The sequence below is a fragment of the Desmodus rotundus genome, chromosome 1 (assembly GCF_022682495.2).
Source record: "Desmodus rotundus isolate HL8 chromosome 1, HLdesRot8A.1, whole genome shotgun sequence".
Lineage (NCBI taxonomy): Eukaryota > Metazoa > Chordata > Mammalia > Chiroptera > Phyllostomidae > Desmodus > Desmodus rotundus.
This window is the reverse complement of record NC_071387.1, coordinates 51,492,291-51,514,015: the sequence shown is the minus strand read 5'-3', so window position 1 is coordinate 51,514,015 and position 21,725 is coordinate 51,492,291. Positions and strand designations below refer to the sequence as shown.

Sequence of the window (21,725 nt, the reverse complement as noted above, 5' to 3'; positions counted from 1 at the left end):
TTTCTTACTGATTTGTAGGAGAGCTTCATACATCACGAAAGCAGACTTTTTGCCTGGGATACAGACAACAAATATTTTTTCTGAGTTTATTTTATGACTTCTGGGTTTGTCATATTAGAAGAGCCTTCACCTGTCTATAATATTTTAAAAATTTTCTTCTCATGGTTTCATTTTTCACATTTAAGAATTTGATCTATAGGAATTAATCTTGATGTAAAGAGTGAAGTAGACACCCAACTTTATTTTCCAGCTTTTTATCTGGATAGCCCAACACATTAACTGAATAGCCTGTTTTCTCCACACTGAGCTGTAGAGCTATTTTTATCATGTAGTTCAGTTTTAACTATTCTTCAAAGGTGTCGGGACAGGTAACAGTTGCTGTATAGAGGGTCTGTACCTGTTAGTGTAACGTTCGCTGATGTCGTTTGGCTTCCAGTAGGGCTCAGACCTGCACACTTCCAATAAAACCTCTCACCAGGATTAGTCTTTAAGTTCCTCAGTGTATTTCTAGTGGTGTCCTGTTGGTGTACAATATGGACGTTGTTTCTGTAGCTGCATACTTAACGGTTTTTCCAAATTTAGTATCTTCTTTATATTGTGCCAACTACTTGTCACAATTGTTTTTATATGTTACATAAGTTCACCTGTTTTCTTCAGGATCAATTATACTATCATCAAGCTATTACTATTTTCATATTTTTAATTTTTATCTCCAGACTAACCATCATGCTATAGAATAGCACATACATAAAAACCACCTAAGCTCACTATCCAAAGACAGTCCTATTAATAGTTTAACATGTCTCCTTCCATTTAACCACACACACATATTTAACATGCTTGTGGTCATGTAGGACATGTAATTACATACCCTGCCTTTCTCATTTAACATTTTAACATAACCATTTTTAATGTTTAAAAATACTTTGTATAACGTTCTCCAGTTCCATCCCGCTGTTGCAAAGGGTAGGAGCTCCTTCCTTCTTTCTGCTGTGTAGTATTCCCTTGTGTAAACGTACTACAGTTTTTTGATCCACTCATTTACTGATGGGCACTTAGGTTGCTTCCAGTACTTGGCTATTGTAAATTGTGCAGCTATGAACATTGGGGTGCATAGATTCTTTTGGATTGGTGTTTCAGGGCCTTAGTGTATAATCCCAGCAGTGGAATTGCCAGGTCGAAAGGCAATTCGATTTTTAGTTTTCTGAGGAAATTCCATACTGTTTTCCGCAGTGGCTGCACCAGTCTGCATTCCCACCAACAGTGCACTAGGGTTCCCTTTTCTCCACATCCTCCCCAACACTTTATGCTAAGTGAAATAAGCCAGGTGGTGAAAGACAAATACTATATGATCTCACCTATAAAGTGGAACCTAATCAACAAAACAAACAAGCAAGCAAAATATAACCAGAGACTTTGAAATTAAGAACAAACTGACAGTGTCCAGAGGGGAGCTGGGAGGGGATAATGGGGGAAAAGCGGGGAAGGGTTTTCAGGAACAACTATAAAGGACAAATGGACAAAACCAAGGGGGGTGGGATCAGGGGTGGGAGGTGGGATGGTCGAGGTGGGGAGAGAGTGGGGGGTCGGGAAATGGAGACAACTATACTTGAACAACAATTAAAAAAAGAATAAAAAATACTTTGTAAGCATTGTTTTAAATGGCTATGAAATTCTATATTGTGGATGTACCACATATAATTTAACCAAGTCTCTTTTATTAAAATAGATTTCTTAATATTCCACTATTATGAGTAATGATGTAGTAAAAATCTTTGTGTTTGAAAGGTTTGTTTTTTGTTGTTGTTATTTTGTATTCTGGGTTGTTCCTTGAGATAGTTTTGCCAGATGTTTTAGGCCATTTGGTTTTGATGCGCATCCTTCCCATGTGCTTGCTGTTCATGCTGTTTAGGACGCTTTCTCCAACCACCCCATGTCCTCTTCCTCTGGCTGACTCCTGTTCATCATTTAACAGCTGGAAGACCACCTCCTCTTACCCTCTCCTCTACCATAGCCTTCCCTAATCACCTAAGGCTGAATTCAGCTTCCATCACAAGTGCTTCTCTAAGATCTTTACTTTGCCTCTCACAGCCCTTTTCACAAAAGCTTGTCTGCCTATAAAAAAGACACGGCTGTGTAAGTTCCAGAAGGGCTGGACAGTGTCTGCCCCATGGATCTAGCCCAGTGCCTGGCATGTAGCAGAGACTCAAAAAATGTTACCTGGAAGATTAAAATATTCCATGCATATTACCACCTTGCTTGCCTATTTGCCTCAATTTACACTTTTATCAATAAAACATGGGAGTGTTTCACAGTAGCTTAGCTCGAATATCATTACCATTATTGTTACTTGTTAATCGGTAGATGAAAATGGCATTACATTTCTGTTTTAACCAACTCTATGTAAATTATCTATCCCCACTGGCCTCTGAAATCTTCAAGAATAAAAGCAATCTTGTCTTCATAATCCCAACCCCACATAGAGTGTGAATATGTAACGATCAAAAATAGACATATTGAAGGGATGTGCAAGATCCCTCTGTATTAGTTCTTCCAACTGCATGTGAATCTATAGTTATCTCAAGAGAAAATGGTAAAGGTTTATTGCTCTGTACTGATATAGCCCCAACGCCTATTTTGAGGGAAGAGAAAACTAATGAGCTTTGAGGTGGCGGGGAGTCCCACCGGCTTTTTTTCCTTGGTGAGATTGATTGGCAGCTTGGTTGATACAACAGAAAGTATATTGGGATTCAGTCTTGATTTTGCAATCTGGTTTCAAAGCTTTGGGTAAATTTCTTAACTGATTTTAATTTCAGTTTTCTCATCTGTAAAATGGGTTGTTAGAGGATTGCTTGTTAGTATAAAAAGGCCTGCCTATGACTGGCCTGCCTCTGCCCAAACCCTGGCATGCAGTACTCATCAACAGATTCTCATCTCTCCCTCGTCCAGCTACTTCCTACCCCAGTCCCGATCATATGCCTATAATACACAGATACGTTTATTTTTAGCCCCTGAAAATTTCCTCAGCACAGAAATGATGGTCACATTCACAGTCTACTACTAAAGTTCACGTGTTTTTTTTGTTGTTGTTAAGGCAGTGCTGACTAATAGAACTTTCTATGTTGGCAGAAATATTCTCATGGCTTAAAACAGGACTAGTGCCACTGAGCTACAGAATTTTAAATTTTATGTAATTACTTTATATTTAAATTTAAAGAGTCACACATGGCTAGCGGCTACCATGTTGGACAGGGCAGTGTAAAGCTATCACCCGTGTCTGGATCAGGTGCTTGTGAATATGCGGTGGCACAAGAGCAATGAACTTGTGAGACATTAACCCCTTAGTCATACGGGTTAGCCAGCATGAACTGACCTACCACTTCTAAGACTAAAGGGAATGACACTGGGGAAAGTAATCTTAATAGGACAATGAACGCAGCAATGGGATGCGGTTGAGAAGCCTGAGTAGGGGGACTTGGGCTGGGGGCATTTCAAAAGGGATTCAGTTTCAGAATGGCTTGAGAAGAGAGTGGTAATAATAAAAGGAAGAAACTAAGGCAAATGGTAAGAACTGCAAGATTGCTGAATATAAATACTTTTGTAAATTTACCCAGACCTAATCCTGAAAGTCAGAGAGAGAAAGAGAAACAAATAGAAAGAGAGAGGTTTGGCATTTACTTGGAAAACTTACCTGCATTTCATAAGCGCCTTTGAAGTTCTTGTCAATAAAGGACTAAGATTATAATTGAATATCAAAGCCAAAACAAAGAAATCACACACACACACACACACACACACACACAAAAAAAAAAAACACCCAACAATCTCTCCAACTTCCAATAAAGGGGAAAAAAGTGCTTTTTTAAAAAAAGTCTTTGCTAAGCCTGGTGATTGTTTCCAGTACTTGAATTATTTAGGTATTTGTTCACCTCCTCTTTAGATTTGCCTCCTGTCCCATTATAGGTGAAATGTGCAATGGGAACAGCAATTGATTGCAAAGTGGCTTAGTTGAAGTTCTTGCTGACTAATCAGACTTGTCTGTGAGTTTGGAAAAAAGAGGGTGTGATGGGGGGAAGAGAAATCTGTAACGAAACCTTTTTTTTATCAATGTCTGGTAACAGGCTTAAATCTGGAGGGCCCACACACTTTCCCAAAGCACATTCATCCCCTTTAATGCTGTCTTTTAAAGATGAAGAACCTCCGACTGAGAGATGCAGGTGTCTTGCCTGATGTTGCTCTGTGAATGGCTGGCTCAGCTGGATCCAGAATCTGAGGCACACCCAGCAGCCACTCCAGGTGCTCTCCTCTCCTCCAGGCTCTTTCCTCCCCTCCCTATGTGACGCAGAATAGGCAGCCTGTAATGATGAGTGCCTCACTGAGCAAACTTTCCCTCACTGATCTTCTTTTATTGTTTCTCCTAAACCTACACAGATGGACTTTCAACGTGGTTCTTTTTGCCCCCGATGATGCAAAGTTTTCTTGACATCTGTTATGCCATTTTGGAAGTTGATGCAACCCCATTCAATAGGAAGTATAAACATACATAATTTGTATAAGGCACTGTGCTGCTTTCAAGCTGGGGTGACCCAGTGTCTAGTCCCACCACTCACTTTAGAGATAAGGAGACTGAGGTGTCAGATAAACCAGACCCCTTGCCCAGGGTGCCATGGGTAGGTGAGTTAGTACATGCCCGACTCTAGAACCCTGTTCTACACCAGGCTAGTGCCCTTTCCCCCTAATCTGACATGGTTTCAGCATCACTGCATGTAGTTTTCACTATGAGGTTGTGTCCATGTGGAACAGTGAGTTGATCTAGAAGGAGCGTTTTTGAGTAATTTAAATATCAGATCCTGACATTAAATAAAGAACTGGGCTCAGTTGTCGAAACTAATTGTCTTCAGTGGTCTAATTCTGTGGAAAACTTCACGGTCTTCCATTTTGTATTGAGTAGGTAGTCACAGTTGTATTTCACAATACCTCCCCAAAACAATCTGTTCTCTTCTGCCCAAACCAGAACATTGCTTAATTTCCACGGTGGGATAGACTCAGCTGATCTTGCAAAAGTTTAGCCTCATGTAATTTGATGCAACTTTGCACCTCACTTCCTTTGGTTTTCCAGTGTTCTCTCTCCTCCCCATCTCTCTGTCTGTTTCTGCTTCCTGTATTCCGAGCAGAGAGACTCGCTATGACCAGGTCTCCCCAAGAGCAGAAGTGAGGCTACGGAGCACTGCAGTTATACAGAGGGAAAACATTCGCAGGAAATGCTTGCACCCAAAAGGTTTTTTTTTTTTTCCATTTCAAAATTTGCATTCCAGAACTATCGGGAGGGGAAACATGCCAGAGAGTATGGAATATCTGTTCTGACATTGGTATTACTGAGGTGACTTGGGAGCTCCCTAGGGTGGGGGTGATGGGAGCCAGGTGATGCTCCTGAGGAGATTTGCTGGTTAAAAAGTGGCATCTGTGAAAACCTGGTAAGAATATAATGAAAGTGCTAGAACAGTTGGTATGTGAAGAATATTGGAACAGGACCATTCTCTGAAAATCTTTAAGGATTAACAAATGTGGCAAAAGGAAGGGATTATGAGTGATTTATGATTATATTATATTATATTATTCAAATTGCCTATGTAGTTTTACTCCAAAAACTGTATTTTTTTTGGCATAGGTCAATAGTTATCAGTCATGGCAAATTTAAATAATATAGGTAAATTCTTTCTGTGCGGCTTTGTAAAATATCATGTCTCTGCTTTACAAAGTTTACTCATAGAATCAGAACCAGAGTTAGACCTTAGTTGATGAATGTGTGTGTGGGAATTACACTCACTGAAAAGCATAGCATAAGTAAGAGGTATAAGTAAATATATTTGTGGTTGTCTTGTACCTGTTGATGCAGATTAAACTTAAAAGCAGTGCAACTAATTTTAGAGAACTTCGTGAGAAAAGTCAGTATTCTGGACTGAAGATCAAATGGGAATGCATTAGCAAGGTATTGCCAAAAAGAATTATGGAATAGACTTAAATTATTATCATTGAATAGCATCTACTTGTATGTAACCCTGTGCTCAGTGCTGTTAAAGGACTTGTGATTGATAATCAGCTTATTCTTTCAATAAAGATAATGATTTTGTTTGTCCCCATTATTTTATTTTTGATTTGTGTTAAAATTAATTTGGCAAAAGTCCATTTTGGCTCCCGCTATGTAAGAACATCACCAAATATGACTAAGTAGAGTCAATTTGAAGAGGTTTTATTGCAGGCATGTTTTAGGATTACATTCAGCAACGGGAAACTGAAAGAACGCTAAGTAAGGGCTTCTGCATGGACACATTGTTTTCCTTCTGGGGCAGGATGCTCAAAGGCTGGCAGTCCCCGGCTGGTGGAGGCTGAAGGTGTCATCAGCGACGCAGGCTCCTCCAGATTATTTTGGAAACTAGAAAGGTGTATCATTTGGTGCTAAGTATAGATTCATTTCCTCACCCCTGTTTCTGGGTGAGTAGGTCCTGCTGTGATCTCTATATCCATTGTCCACATTCTAACGTGAGTATTTGTTCCAACCCATTGGTCGTGCGCCTGGTACCGGAAGTTATTCGGAGCAATCTATCTTTTAAATTCCATTGCTTTAAAAAACATACCAGATTAATATAAAATGATGACAATAGAAAGATGTACAAAGAAGAAAATCAAATCCACCTTATATTTTATAACCACAAATAACTAGTCAACATCACAGTGAATGTTCATCCAGAAACTGCTATATCTCTGTACATCTCCACAGATACATGCTATAAGTATACACATCCATACATGTCTACACATAATATAATTACATATAACTCTTCATATTGTATAGTTACACACACCTGTATTTACATATATAATTTTACACACATGGGATGATAAATCTAATAGTCTATAACTTTCTTTATTTACTTAATGTTAGGTCGTAGTCATTTTTCCATATGTAAATCTATTTCCAGATTTATATCATTTTTAATGACTATCTGGCATTCCCTTGTTTATATATATCCTACTCATTGTCTAAGAAAATATTAAAAGAATTTGAGAACCATTACAATACCTAGTTTTCCTCATGTCTAATGCCTTGTATGTGTACAATTATACTACAACATCTAAGTACTAGATTAGGCTATACTAAGGAATATGGTCTAACCCCCTCAGACTAATCTGAGAGGCAGAATGGCATGTTTAGAAAGTCAAGAGAACTGAGTTCTAGTCCCAGTGTGATGACTTACTAGCCATATGAACTTCAACAAATTGCATCTCCCGTCTGGGCTTCAGTTTGACATCTGTCAAATGATACATGAGTATAGGTGACATTTAATGTTTCTTCTACCAACCCTCATATGTGTTATGATTTTCTAAAACCTGTCTTCATTATTGTTAAACTGGCTCTGTGAGAAGAGGGACTAGGTCTGGATTGTTACTCATGTGTAGCTGAAATTGGCACTTAGTAAGTACCCAATGAAATCTGCTGAACGGCTGAATGAAAGTGCCAGCTTCCCTGCATTCTGAATTACTCTCCTGTACCCAGCCCATTTCCCCTCCTTGCTTTTAGCCAGAGAGAGCTGCAGAGGAATTGTTCAACATAGGTAAGATTTTATAGATTTATTTATAAAAGTTCTAAGCCTGACATGTTAAATTTCTTCTGAAATATTTTAGTCACTTTATCAGTCATTACAAATGAATTCTCTCTCTCATTTCCATTTTTAGGAGCTTATTATTAGCATGGTGAAAAGTTATTGATCTTTGTATACTTATCCTTTATTGTGCCATCTTATCAAATTATCTTATTCTAGCAATTTTTCCTTTTTAACTAGAGTTTCTAAAGTTTCTGGAAAGAAAACCATATCAATAAATTAAGAGAGTTGTCTCAGCTTTTAAATGTGTATACAGATTATATTATTTTTTTATCTTTGAATTTGCTGATAGCTCCAAGACAGTATTGAATAGTAAAGGAAAAAAGAATATAAATAGGAAATTTACCTTTAAAAAAAACTCTCACCCGAGGATATGCTTATTGATTTAAGAGAAGGGAAGGGAGGGAGAGAAGGGGGGAAGGAAATATCAGTGTGGGAGAGAAACATCAATGGGTCGCTTCTCATAAGTGTCCCGGGCATGTGCCCTGACCAGGAACTGAACCCGTGATCTCTTGGTACACCAAAGGAGACGCCCAGAAAACAGAGGCTGCAGCCATTTCAGTTGAGCCGGGAACAAGAAAATGGGGCCAAATCCCACTTTTAGATGACACAACATACCATAGTAAAAACAAATAAAAGATACTCAGTTTCACTGTTAGTTATATGTCACAGTGACAAAAGTAAAAAGAGCTAGAACATCTATTGCTGGTGGAGATGAGCCCCCTGAATTGCTAACAGCTTCTTCCAATATTCTCTATCAATATCTATTAAAATGAGCAGTTCTGATATACATTGATACGGCAGTCCTACTCTTGAGAATTGAGAAATACTTTATCTTTTGGATGCTAATATTTTTGTTAATTATCTTAAAATATTTTTCCCATGTATGGTTTGTCTTTTTCACTTTTTAACTATTTTTGTTTTATTATTTTTTAAATAATGTTTTATTTTTTAATTACGGTTGATGTACACTATTATGTTAGTTTCAGGTATGCAAGATTGGACATTTATGTAACTTACAAAGTGATCACCCTGATAAATCAAATACCCATATGACACCACTCATAGTTACTACAATATTATGACTATGTTTCCTATGCTGTACTGTACATCCCCGGAAGTATGCTGTCACTACCAATTTGTACTTTTTAACTCCTTCACCTTTTTCACCCATTCCCCCAGCCCCCCTCCCATCTAGTAACCATCAAAATGTTCTCTGTATCTATGAGGTTGTTTCTGTTCTGCTTATTTGTTTATTTTGTTTTTTAGATTTCACATATAAGTGAAGTCATATGGCATTTGTCTTTGTCTGTTTCACTCAGCACAATACCCTCCAGGTCCATCCGTGTTCTTGCGGACAGCAAGATTTCATTCTATTTTATGGCTGAGTCATATTCCATTGTACATATGCATCACTTCTTTATCCACTCATCTATAGATGGACAATTCTGTTTTCTCCATGTCTTGGCTATTGTAAATAATGCTACGATGAGCATATGTATGCATATGTCTTTTTGATTTAGTGTTTTGGAATTCTTTGAATAAACACCCAGAAGTACAATTGCTAGGTCTTTCTTTGTCTCTTTCTATAGTCTTTGTTTTAAAGTCTATTTTGTCTAGTGTAAGTGTTGCTACCGCAGCTTTTTTCATTTCCATTCTTATAAAGTATCTTTTCCATCACTTTACTTTCAGTTTCTATGTGTTTTTTGATATGCAGTGAGTCTCTTGCAGACAGCAAATGTAAAGGTCTTGTTTTCTTATCCATTCAGCCACCCTATGTCCTTTGGTTGGAGCATTTAATCCATTTTCATTTAAAGTAATTATTGATAGGTATATATTTCTTGCCATTTTATTCGCATTTTGATTTTTTTTTCTTCTCATTTGGCTTTTTCTTGTCTGGGAAGCTCTTTATTTGTCCATTGACTCTGACAGCTTTGCTGGATAGAGTAACTTTGGTTATAGGTACTTGATTTTCATCACTTTGAATATTTCATGCCAATCTCTCCAGACCTGCAAAGTTGCTGTTGAGAAACCAGCTGGTAGTCTTATGGGAGCTCCTTTGTAGGTAACTAACAGCTTTTCTCTTGCTGCTTTTAAATTCTCCCTTTGCCTTAACCTTTGGCATTTTAACTATCATGTGTCCCAATGTGGGCCTCCTTGGGTTCATCTTGTTTGGGATTCTCTGTGCTTCCTGGACCTGTATGTCTGTTTCCTTCACCAAGTTAGGAAAGTTTTCCATCATTATTTTTCCAAATAGGCTTTCAATTGCTTGCTCTCTCTTCTCCTTCCAGCATCCCATGATGCAATGTTGATAAGCTTGATGTTGTTCCAGAGGTCCCTGAAACTACCCCTCAGCCATGCACTCCAGGTGCACCCCCTGTGTGGGCTGTGCCAATGTTCCTGTTGTAGTTAAGCCTTGATTGTTGTTGGCACATCCATGTGAGGGACTGAACCCCAGGACGTTAGGCTAAGGAGACTGGTCATGACTACAGAAGAGGATCTGCTGTGCAGGGGTCAACCCCACAGAGCAGGACTCACTTCAGCAGGGCTCTGGTGCCCACCAAACCTGCCCCTTGAGTGTGTTGCTCATGGAGATGGTCGGGTGGTGCTCTAACCTGATCTGAAGCTGTCTACTGGGTTCACTGGCTCTGGAGCCTTCTGAGAATTGCAGGTCAAGTTCAGCCACTTTCGTGTTCTGCCCAGGGCCACACAGCATGAGCTACAAAGCAATCTGCGGATGGCTACTACCTGTGCTGGACTTGGAGGTACACAGGAGAGGCCAAGCTGCCAACCTAGTCTGACTGCTGCCAGTGCCAGGCCTGGAGTAAGAGGTATGGGGCATGCTGAGGCCAGAGGCTGCCCATTTGAGAGATGTGAGAAGGATCTCATGCATGGGCCAAGACAGGCTGTTTGTATGGAAAAATTGCTGTAAATGGCTTGGGTAGGCCCAAAACTTTGGTGGGGTGGGGTCTCAGGGAATTACCAAGGCTGGGTGAACAGTATGAGGTAGGTTGAGATTAAGATATGGTGCCTGCTGTGCCTTCAGGGGGAGGTCTCAACAAAGGCACAATGGCCTTTATCAGCAGTACTTTCTGGGAGAAAGCTGCCCTCCAGCCCTTGCCTTGATGCCAAACAATTCAGTTCCTCCCTGTATATCTCTGTTGCCTTTTCAGCTGCTGCCCCAGCCCTGGAGCCTAGAGTGAGTAAGTATGAGTAAGTCTGTGTGTGGGCCCTTTAAGAGAAATGTCTGGGATTCCAGAAGCTCTGTCTTAATCAACCACAATCTCCACTGGTTTTCAAAGCCAGAAGTTATGGGGACTTCTCTTCTTAGCACTGGAACCCTGAGCTGGGGGATCTGGTTTGGAGCTGGAGCCCTGGCTACACAGGGGGGACCTCCAAAGCTGAGATATATCTCCTGATTTTTACTTGCCACACAAGGGTGTGGGACAAACCCGTTCCATGTCTCCGCCCCTCCTACAAGTCTTAATGTGGCTGCTTCTTTATATCCACAGTTGTGGGACTTCTTTTCAGCTAGATTTCAGGCAGTTCTGAATAATGATTGTTCTGTAGTGTATTTGTAATTTTGATGTGGTTGTGGAAGGATGCAAGTACTGCATTTACCTACTCTGTTATCTTTACTGAAAGTCTCAATTTCTTTATGGCTGTTTTTTGATGTTCAACTGTATTCATTTTAATGTAGTTAGATAAATCAATTATTTTAATAGCTATCATATTTTTTCTTTTTTTTTGTTTATTCTATTACAATTGTCCCATTTTTCTCTTTTTGCCCCCCTCCACTCAGCCCACCCTTGTAGCCCACAGTCAATCCCTTTTCCATTGTCCATGAACATGTGTCATTCATATATTTTCTTTGACTAGTCCCTTCCTCTTCCTTCCACCATTCACCCCACCCTCTCTTCCTACAACTATCAGTCTGTTCCATGTTTCCATGTCTCTGGTTCTACTTTTCTCATTAGTTTATTTTGTTCATTAGATTCCAGTTATAAGTGAGGCCACATGATATTTGTCTTTTGCTGACTTAGTTCACTTAGCGTAATAGTCTCCAGTTCCATCCATGCTGTCACAAACAGTAGGATTCTTTTCTTTCTTTCTGCTGCATAGTATTCCGTTGTGTACATGTACCACAATTTTTTAATCCACTCATCTACTAATAGGCACTTGAGCTGTTTCCAACACTTAGCTATTGTAAATAGAGCTGCTTTGAACACAGGGGTGCATAAGTTCTTTTGAACTGGTATTTCAGGATTCTTAGGGCATATTCCTAGCAGTGGAGTTGCTGGGTCATAAGGCAGTTCCATTTTTAAGTTTTTTAGGAAATTCCATACTGTTTTCCACAGCGGCTGCGCCAGTCAGCATTCCCACCAATAGAGCACTAGAGTTCCCCTTTCTCCACATCCTCACCAGTACTTGTTGTTTGTTGATTTATTAATGACAGTCATTCTTGCTATTATGAGGTGATATGTCATTGTGGTTTTAATTTGCTTCTCTCTGATGGCTAGTGATATTGAACACTTTTTTCATATGTCTATGGGCCACTGTATGTCCTCTTTGGCGAAATGTCTATTCAGGTCCTTTGCCCATGTTTTAATTGGGTTGTTTGTCTTCCTGGTGTTGAGTTGTATTAGTTCTTTACATATTTTGGAGATCAAACCTTTGTCTGATGTATCATTGGCAAATATGTTCTCCCATAGAGTCAGTTCCCTTTTCATTTTGATGGTTTATTTAGCCTTGCAGACACTTTTTAATTTGATGTAGTCCTATTTTATTTTTTCCTTTATTTCCCTTGCCCTAGGAGATATATTGGTCAAAATATTGCTACGTGGGATGTCTGAAATTTTACTGCCTATGTTTTCTGCTAGGATTTTATGGTATCATGACTTACATTTAAGTCTTTTATGCATCTTGAATTTATTCTGGTGTATGGTTAAGTTGCAGGTCTAGTTTCATTTTTTTGCATGTACCAATCTTGTTCTCCCAACACCATTTATTAAAGAGACTGTTTTTACTCCATGTGTGCTCATGCCCTCCTTGTCAAATATTAATTGACCATAGAGATATGGGTTTATTTCTGGGCTCTGTTCTGTTCCATTGATCTGTTCTTTTGCCAGTACCAGACTGTCTTGATTATAGTGGCCTTGCAGTGTAGGTTAATATTAGCTATTGTGATCCCTGCAGCTTTGTTTTTCTTTCTGAGGATCGCTGAGGCTATCTTGCAACGTCTTTTTTGGTTCCATATACATTTTTGGAATTTTTATTCTAGATCCGTGAAGTATGTCATTGGCATTTTAATAAGAGTTATATTGAATCTATAGATTGCTTTGGGTAGTATGGACATTTTACTGATGTTAATTCTTCCAACCCATGGACATCATATATAATTCCATTTATTTTGTATCTTCTTCAAATTTTTCTTCAGTGTTCTATAGTTTTCTGACTCTTTTATATCCTTGGTTAAATTTATTCCTACGTACTTTATTTTTCTTGTTGCTACAGTAAACAGGATGTTTTCTTAGTTTTTCTTTTTGATAATTCATTGTTGATCTACAAGAATGCCATTGATTTCTGAATATTGACTTTGTATCTTGCTACTTTGCTGAAGTAGCAAGCAAAGGTCGAGTAGTTTTTTGGTGTAGACTACAGGGATTTTTTTGTACACTATCATGTCATCTGTGAAAAATGACAGTTTTACTTCCTCCTTTCCAATCTGGATGTCTTTTATTTCCTCTTCTTGTCTGATCACTGTGGCTAGGACTTCCACTACTGTGTTGAATAAGAGTGGTGAAAGTGGGTACCCGTATCTTATTCTTGAACTAAAAAGGAACACTTTTAGTTTTTGCACATTGGGTATGATGTGAGCAGTAGATTTCTCGTATATAGCCTTTATTATGTTGAGGTACACCCCCTCTATTTCCACTTGCTGAATGTTTTTTTTAATCATAAATGGGTGCTGGATTTTGTCAAATGCTTTTCCCACATCTGTTGATATGCTCCTGTGATTTTTGTCTTTCCTTTTGTTTATGTGATGTATTATATTTATTGATTTACGAATGTTGTACCATCCTTGCATCCCTGGGATAAATCCAACTTGATCAAGATGTATAATCTGTTTAATGTATTGCTGGATCTGGATTGCCAATATTTTGTTGAGGATTATAGCTATCATCTTTATGTCTCCTGAAGAAGCCCTTCCATGTCATAAAAATCACACAGACATGTCCTTATGTAATTTTTTACTTTCAGAGTTTCATATTTTACACTTAAGGTTTAATTTACATGGAATACATTCATTTGGGAATATGACCTGAGTCAGGGATACCTTGTCAGTTACCCCCTCCATAAAGAGATAACCTATTTTCACAGCATTATTTATTAAATAGTAACTTCTTCCTCAAATGCTTTACAGTGTTCCTTTGGGCATATATCACATTGCTACAGCTGTCTAGGTCTTCCATTGTGCCGCAGCTTAGTTTGTTCATTTCTGAGACAATCCCATACTGTTTTTAACTGCTGTTGACATCAAGCTTCATTAGAAGTTTTGATATATGTAGGGCATGTTCCTCAGTATTGTAGTTTTTCTTTTTCAAGAATGTATTTGCTATTCTTGGGTCTTGGAACTTCCATATGAGTTTCAGAATGTGCTTTTCAAATGAAAAGTTATTTTTAAAGTTCTATTTGGGGCTTAGATTAGAAATTAATTTATTTAATAAGTCAATTTGAAATAATTGATATTGAGACTTTTCCAATGTCTTTCTCTAATGTTTTAAAATGTTCTTAAGGTTTTGAACATCTTTTATTAGATTTAAGTTATATATATACATATATATGTATATACACACACATGCATACATACACACACATATAATGACATCTCTGGTGGTTTTAGACTATTCTCACACATTCTTTGAAATGCTTCCCTTTAAAAAGTGGAGTTAATTCCAATCTTATTAGGTGTGGGAAGGGCTTGGAGATGCCCTACTAAGGAAAAAATAGAACAGAAGTGATTCAGAGACTAGATCCTAAAGGTACTATGGCTTCTTCCTTACTCTTTCGCAGATCAGCCTCTATGTAGGAAGGCAGCTGCTGTGTCATGAGGATTCCCAAGCAGCCTTGTAGAGAGGTCCACATGGAGAGAACTGAGACCTGCTCATAGCCAGCAAGCATTGAGGCCTGTAGACTCCATGCACAAGGGTGGATCATCTTGGAAGCATATCCTCCAGCCCCAGTCATGGATTCAGATGAATATAGTCCCAGCAACATGACTGCAGCCTGTAAGAGAGTTGAGCCACAACCATCCAGCTGAGCCATTCTCAATTTCCTAACCCTCAGATACCTCAACAGGTAAGAGAAAACATGCTTGTTCTTTTAAGCCATTATGTTTCAGGATAATTTATTATAGGAAAATACATAAGTAATACGTCTCTTTAAAAATTATGTTTTCTGTTTGTTGCTACTATACATAAATGCAGTTTTCATGTTGTTCTTATAGTTAGCTACTTTGCTAAGTTCTCTTTTTTTTTCATTTATTTTTTAGAGAGGGGGAAGGGAGGGTGGGAGAGAGGGAGAGAAACATAGATGTACGAGAGAAACATTGATTGGTTGCCTCTCACACATCCTCAACTGGGAACCTGGCTTGCAACCCAGGTATGTGCCCTGACCTGGAATTGAACTGGCAACCTTTCGGTTTGCAGAATGATGCCCAACCCACTGAGTCACACCAGTGAGGGCTGCTAAGCCCTCTTATTAATGTCAATAATAATAAATTTCCTATAGATTCTATTGGGTTTTGTGTAGACAATCATCTTATATACACTTAATGGCAGATATTTTCTTTCCTTCCAATCCTTCTTTATCTTCCTTCTCTTAATGGAAATAGCTTGATCTTCAGTATGATATTGACTAGAAAAAATAGTGGTGAGTATTCTTATCCTGTCGCTGATTTTAAGGGGAATTTTTGATATATTTCCACTTAGGAATGTTGTTGCTTCCTGTTTCTGGTATATATCCTTATTGGGTCAAGGCAGTTATTGTGCTTACCTCTCGTTGCTTCCCTCAACACACACACACACACACACACACACACACACACTTGTGCTGGCAGATCTGTAGTTTCCATTTTTTGCATGGAAATTATGAATCAGCGGACACAAACATTTAAAATGATGTTGAATATTTCCAATACACCCTCTGAAAAGATTGCATCAGCATAAAACCCCACCACATGTAAATGCATGCTTTTCCATCTTTTACCTAACTCTATTGTCCCCAGTACAACCACCATTTTCTTAATATTAATAATAAAAACAACCTGTTATATGGCCGTTACTGTGGTCCAGGCATTTATATTAGCTCATTTATATTAGCTTGTTATTCATTTATATTAGCTCATTCAATCCTCACACCCACTCTTTGAGGTAGGCGTTATTGTTATCCACAGTTTACAGGTGAACACTATGGCATGGACAGACTAAATAACTTGTCTAAGGTCACCCACTAGTAACTGACAAAGTCAGGACTTGAACACCTTTAACACAAACAACGTGGCTCCCAAGTTCATGTTCTTAAACTTTATTCTGGACTGCCCTTTACACCTAGCAGCTATAGAGTGTTTGTGATGTGGCAAGAGAAGTTGTAACTCAATCACCACAATCACCTTATAAGGTTAAGTACTATTATCATCCCCGGTACTTTGCATATTGTAGCACATTACACACTTGTTTGTGAGTGAAAACATTGGTTTGATAATGGCTTGATTGGGTGGTTGACCTTCCTATGCCTTTTGACTTTTCTAAAAGTGGTTCCTACAGGCCATCAGGATTTGCTGGGGGAATGGGGCTACATGAGACAGATTGCATGATTCAAGAAAAGGCATGTGGTTGTTTGAGTTAGTATGGCTAGCATTCATTTTTGTATTGAACAAGAGACAAGGGCTTGGGAAAGAGATAGGCTTGGATTTAGTCTCCCCTTCCATTTACCAGCTAGGGTTTTTCAAACCTCTGAGTGAGACTTTCTCATCTGTAAAACACAGACAATAGTAGCAACTGTGTGGTATTGTAAGAATTAAGTGAAATGGCATGTGAAGAGTCTGGCTTGTTGTCTGGCATGTGGTGCTACTTGCTCTGCAAGTGTGAGTTCCTTTATTCTTTCCCCAAAACAGGAGGTTATCGAGACCACAGATCTCTCTGTGTGAGGGTGTGGTAGACAATTAGACAGACATGAACAGAGAGAGCAAGGACAATGGGCTGGGTATAGAAGGTCACCAAGACAGAAAGCTCTGGATGCCTAGCAACAGGCAAAACTGGGAAAACAAGGACCTCACCCCCAGGGTAACCTTTCCTCCTCCCCTAGCAAATTGCTGGTCATTCACTGGTCATTCGGCTTAGACTCCCTGACCCTTCATATCACTGGTCATGCAGTTTGGATACACCCCTGATCTTTCATCCCCTGGCATGTTGCTAGTCATGGAAGTTGGATCCCCCTTAGAGGGGGAATCGACATGGGGGCTGGAGAATAGTCCTTAAACATTAAGCCCCCCCCCCCCAAACAATGAGGTTCTGACCCTCATCAAAGACATCTAGGCCTCAGTTATGTTTCAGGTCCAATCCCAGAAAAGCAGCAAAACCAGACAAACAACACCATAGCTGACCTGAGAATCAGTTGCATTGATTAATGACCCTCTGCCCTGGCACTGACCAATCAGTGGAGACTACAACCCTGAAAAGATACACCTGGAAAGCTGATGAGTATTCTATTAGGATCCTTCCCAAGCACCTCCCCTAAAATGCCCACCCTTAAAAGACCTTAGGACAGAGGACTCAGCGCACTTTCTCTTTTGCTTTCCTGCCTCTTTCTCCCACGTTCATTACCTTTTCCCTTCTTTCTCCTAAGCTCTAAGAGCCCCTCTTTTGCCTCCGTAACTTGTTTCCTGATCCCATTTCTTCTACCACTCACTCCTCCTACCTTTGTGACTTTCTAAACTTTCTTTATTAGTTTGTGTCTTGGCTCTGAATTCTTTCTTGGCCAGAATTCAAGTACTGAGGTTGCTGAACCAAGGTCTGGTCTGACTCCACCAGTATAATACCTGGTGCTGTTATCACCACCAACAAGGATACAAAACCAGTCCCAAACTAAAACCTAGCATTTAGTGAATAATCCACACATAGATAATTGAGAGTTGATTACGATGAGCAGATGTTTTACTAATGTAAAAGAATTGCGTGGTAATGTACTGGGTGCCAGGTACAATTCAAAATACATTACATATCTCATAATTTAAAACTTCAACCAACTCTGTAAGTTATACATGATTATTATTATTCCCATTTTGTGGACAGAGAAACTGAGGCAGAGTGAAGTTGACTAACTTGCCCTTGCCCTTGAGTTACTTGCATCTAGTAAATAGCAGGAGCTGGGGTTCAAAAGTCAGGCTCTGGTTCCAGTCTTAATCACATATTCTTCCTCTGTGATAGCTCAGAAGACAAATTCCTGACAAGTCTGTTACTGAGAAAAGACCATTTGGCAAATTCAGGTTAGGTTTCTATTTGGCAGTCCATTTCTGATGCTGAGTTTTTATTTTGGTTTTGGTTTCTTTGTTCTGTATCCAATAATGTATATTTAAGTTAATTTGAATCTTTACTATTGTGTTTGTTTCATAAAAGATCATCCATCCATACAATTATCCATCCATCATTTCATCTATTCCTTCAACTATATTTGTTAGACCTTTTAAAGGCAGGGTAAATGCACAAGAAGACTTGAAATCAAAAGACCTGATTCCAAATTGTTGTTTTCCATGTCTTAGCTATGTGGCCTTGGGTAGTGTATTTTTTGGACTATAAGATGCACCCTCCCAGATTTGGGAGGAAAATGGGGGTGCGTCTTATAGTCCAAATGTAGCTTACCTGGCTCGCTGGGTTGGGGTGGGCAGCGGTGGAGCGGGCTTTTTTTCCTATACTCCTCTAAAACCTAGGTGCGTCTTATGGTCCAGTGCATCTTATAGTCTGAAAATACAGTAGGTCATTTACCTGTCTGAGCATCAACCTTTTTAGGTTAAATGGAATAAATAATGCCTGCTTCTCTGGGTTGTTCTGGTGATTAAATGAGACAATAATGAGAGAGAAACTAATGTGCAAACTGTAAATGCTATGCAAATGTTATTTAAGATAACTATTCCATAAAGAGGAGAGCCAGCCTGAAGCCTTTGCTTACTTAAGCAAAAACCTAGCTTTGGGAATAAGAAGTGAATTAAATTGTTCGCTCTCCTTTTATTACTGCTCTCAGCCAGGGTTCGAGTTTTAGTTGTGGCACCTGCCCCTGAACAAAGAGAGAATCGTTGAGGGAAGCTGGCGCAAGGATCCCACTTCCCTTCTATAAGTGTCTCTCTCCATGGCAATGTGACAGGTTTGTCTGTCAGCAGTGTCCCCTCCTTTGTGGTCCAGAATACAAATTGAAATATTATGCTTCCAAATTATTAGCAATTTCCTTACACAGAAAAGATGTTAAAAATAAACAAGTTTCATGGACTTGGTAGAAGAGGTGAATTGTACGAAGGAGCTCCTGCTGGCATGCTGTGGAAGATGTCCTCAGACCTCCCAGAGGCATTTCAAATGCCAAGGATCTCTGATTTAAATTGCAGAGGACATTTTTTTCTTCCAGAAAATTGTCTTGTGTGCCAATGTCCATTAAAATAGCTGGTTTCTGGAGTGACTGGCTGCATTAGGATTCACTAAAGATAAATAAACTTGAATAAATACCAATTCCTAGTCCCACTCTGCAGGGATTCTTGTTCTTCAGATCTGACACCAGACCTGAGAAATGGCATTTTTAAAAGCTCCCAAGAAGATGCTAATTCACAGCTGGGTATGAGAACCATGGCTTAGAGATAAGGATGAGTAAGGCATGTAAGACTGATGAGTTTGGGAACTAAGCTGGTTTTTGGAATGCCTCTGTTCCAGGTCTTATTCACCCCCGTTATCGATGATCTCTTCCCTTTTTTTCATGAAAACCTGTTTTCGGTATAGTTTTCTGGACAATGGTAGCGTGTCAGTTTTAAATCACTTTAATAGCTGCCTTTTTGGTCAACCATTTTGGGAGAGTATAGGTGAGTGATTTTAGGAGGTTATTTGCATTATCCCTATAACACATGCCCTCAACCACAGTTATGTGATCAATGTTGGATAACCCTGTTTCCCTGATAAACTCTCAATGCTCAGTTCTCTACTCCTCTGCTTTCTTTATGTTACGAATGCAAGTACTGCTGGGTCAAGGTATGTCCTGGGAGGGGAGTCTCTGCCCAGGTCAAAGACAGACAGTAGGCAAATAAATGTTTGAAGTGCCCTGTTCTCAAGAACCTAGGCAGTGGTGGGACCTCAGGAAAGTTGTTCATGAAGGTTTGGAAGTCATTGTGTTTCCTAGGAAGATGGTGAGAGATGGGGGCACGCAGGCACCTCTGTGACTTAGAGTCGCAAGTAGGTTTGTTGGCTGTGTTGCTATGGGATGGTCTGTGTCCTCTGATCTTGACAGATGACTTGTGATCAATCAAACCTGTCGATTTGAACTCTGGGTTCCAACACTAACTGTGTGACATGTTGCTTCTCTGTCTTCTGTTTCCTTGTCTGAAAAAAAGGATTTAACAATGCCCACGTTGCGTGGTTAGTTTGAAGCTAAGATAAGACAAGGCCTGTGAGTGTCTGGTATATTATAGAAGTTAGTTTTTGCTCAGTCTGGAGCCCACTGCCACCTTCTTAGTTTGTACCAGAGCGTGAAGTGAAGGCTGCTGCAAGGCGAGTCAGTCTTCATGGGAAAATCCATTAAGGTGAGCCAGTGTGTGACAATGCCCCTTTGTGTGGAATGTGCTGGGATACATACCTGTGCATATAACCTCATAAAGTACCATGTGGCAACGCAAGTAGCAGCTTGGTGATTACAGAAGGCAACAAAGCAGGCTGTTGAAATCTGTTTGTGGAAGGGGCTGTGAATCCAGGAGGGTGTGTGATTATCCTCCCAGAGCCCCAGTAGCCTCCAGGGGTCCTGGCTCAGAACTAGAGTTCAAGGCTTGGAATCACATTTCCTTCTCATCTCTGCTTTCCCTCACCCTAGTCCTAGAAATTGTTTCCCTTCCTTCTCCCCAAATGATGCCCATTGAACCTCGCAAAACAGCAGGCATTTCTTGCAGAAGAAAAAACACTGTATTAAATTATATGCATTATATTTTTCTTACTTGAAGCTTCTACTGGAGACAGAGAACCTTAGCCAGGACAACTAGGTTTGACATTGTAAGATCACGATCAGCAGTGTAGATGCCAGGGTAGACGGCAAAGACCTGATGGACAATGATTTTCCCGTCCAGGTGAGAGAGGGCAATGTCCAGGCTAGATAGAGTAAGTAGTGCCAGCGGAGACCGAGATGGGTGAATCGACTTGTAACACATGCAGATGCTAAAAACAGCAGAACGTGGGAGAGGGATAGAGGACTCCAAGATACCATTAGGTTTCTGCCTTCAGTGTCTGAGTGAATGATGAAGCCTTTCTCTGGGACAGGAACACAGGGACAGAAACTAGAACTGTGAGCACTGTGGCCATCAAACGATAGTGACAGAGGTCAATGATAACACCAGGGTGTGGCACAAGTAGTTGACCCTTTACTTGCTGCAGAACTAATTGGGAATTTTTTTAAAAATCACCCTGGCTCTTCCACGTGCTTCATTCTCTCCCTGTATTTATGTCTCTTCCCTCAATGGGTTTCTCTCTTTTTTTCTCCTCTGTCTGACCTACCTTGTACTTTCTCCCCTGTCTCTCCTTGGCTCTATTATTTCCCTTTCTTTTTCCACTCAACCTCATCTTCTTCACTTAACCTACCAGAATGTGAAATGAAAGTACTGAATACTTCTAGAAGTTATATATTTTTTGGCATAAATTTTATGCTCCATGCTCTGAATTTAACGGCAGTGTGACTTAAATTACCTAGTTATAATGTTCACTCCTATATAGATGCCATGCAACCTTAAAAATGAAAGGTGGATCCAGTTAATGCCTATTTTCATTTTTC

The 21,725-nt window shown here is 39.6% G+C and overlaps 1 long non-coding RNA gene across 4 annotated transcripts in view; it reads left to right on the top strand.

The window, feature by feature from the left end:
* The window catches only part of LOC123479184 (uncharacterized), a 217,626-nt gene that overhangs the window by 44,698 nt on the left and 151,203 nt on the right, over positions 1–21,725 (top strand). For all 4 annotated transcript variants that reach the window (XR_006654719.2, XR_008426839.1, XR_008426840.1 and 1 more), the window contains exon 2: positions 14,736–15,020. This is a non-coding gene — a long non-coding RNA (uncharacterized lncRNA). The remainder of the gene's footprint in view (positions 1–14,735; positions 15,021–21,725) is intronic.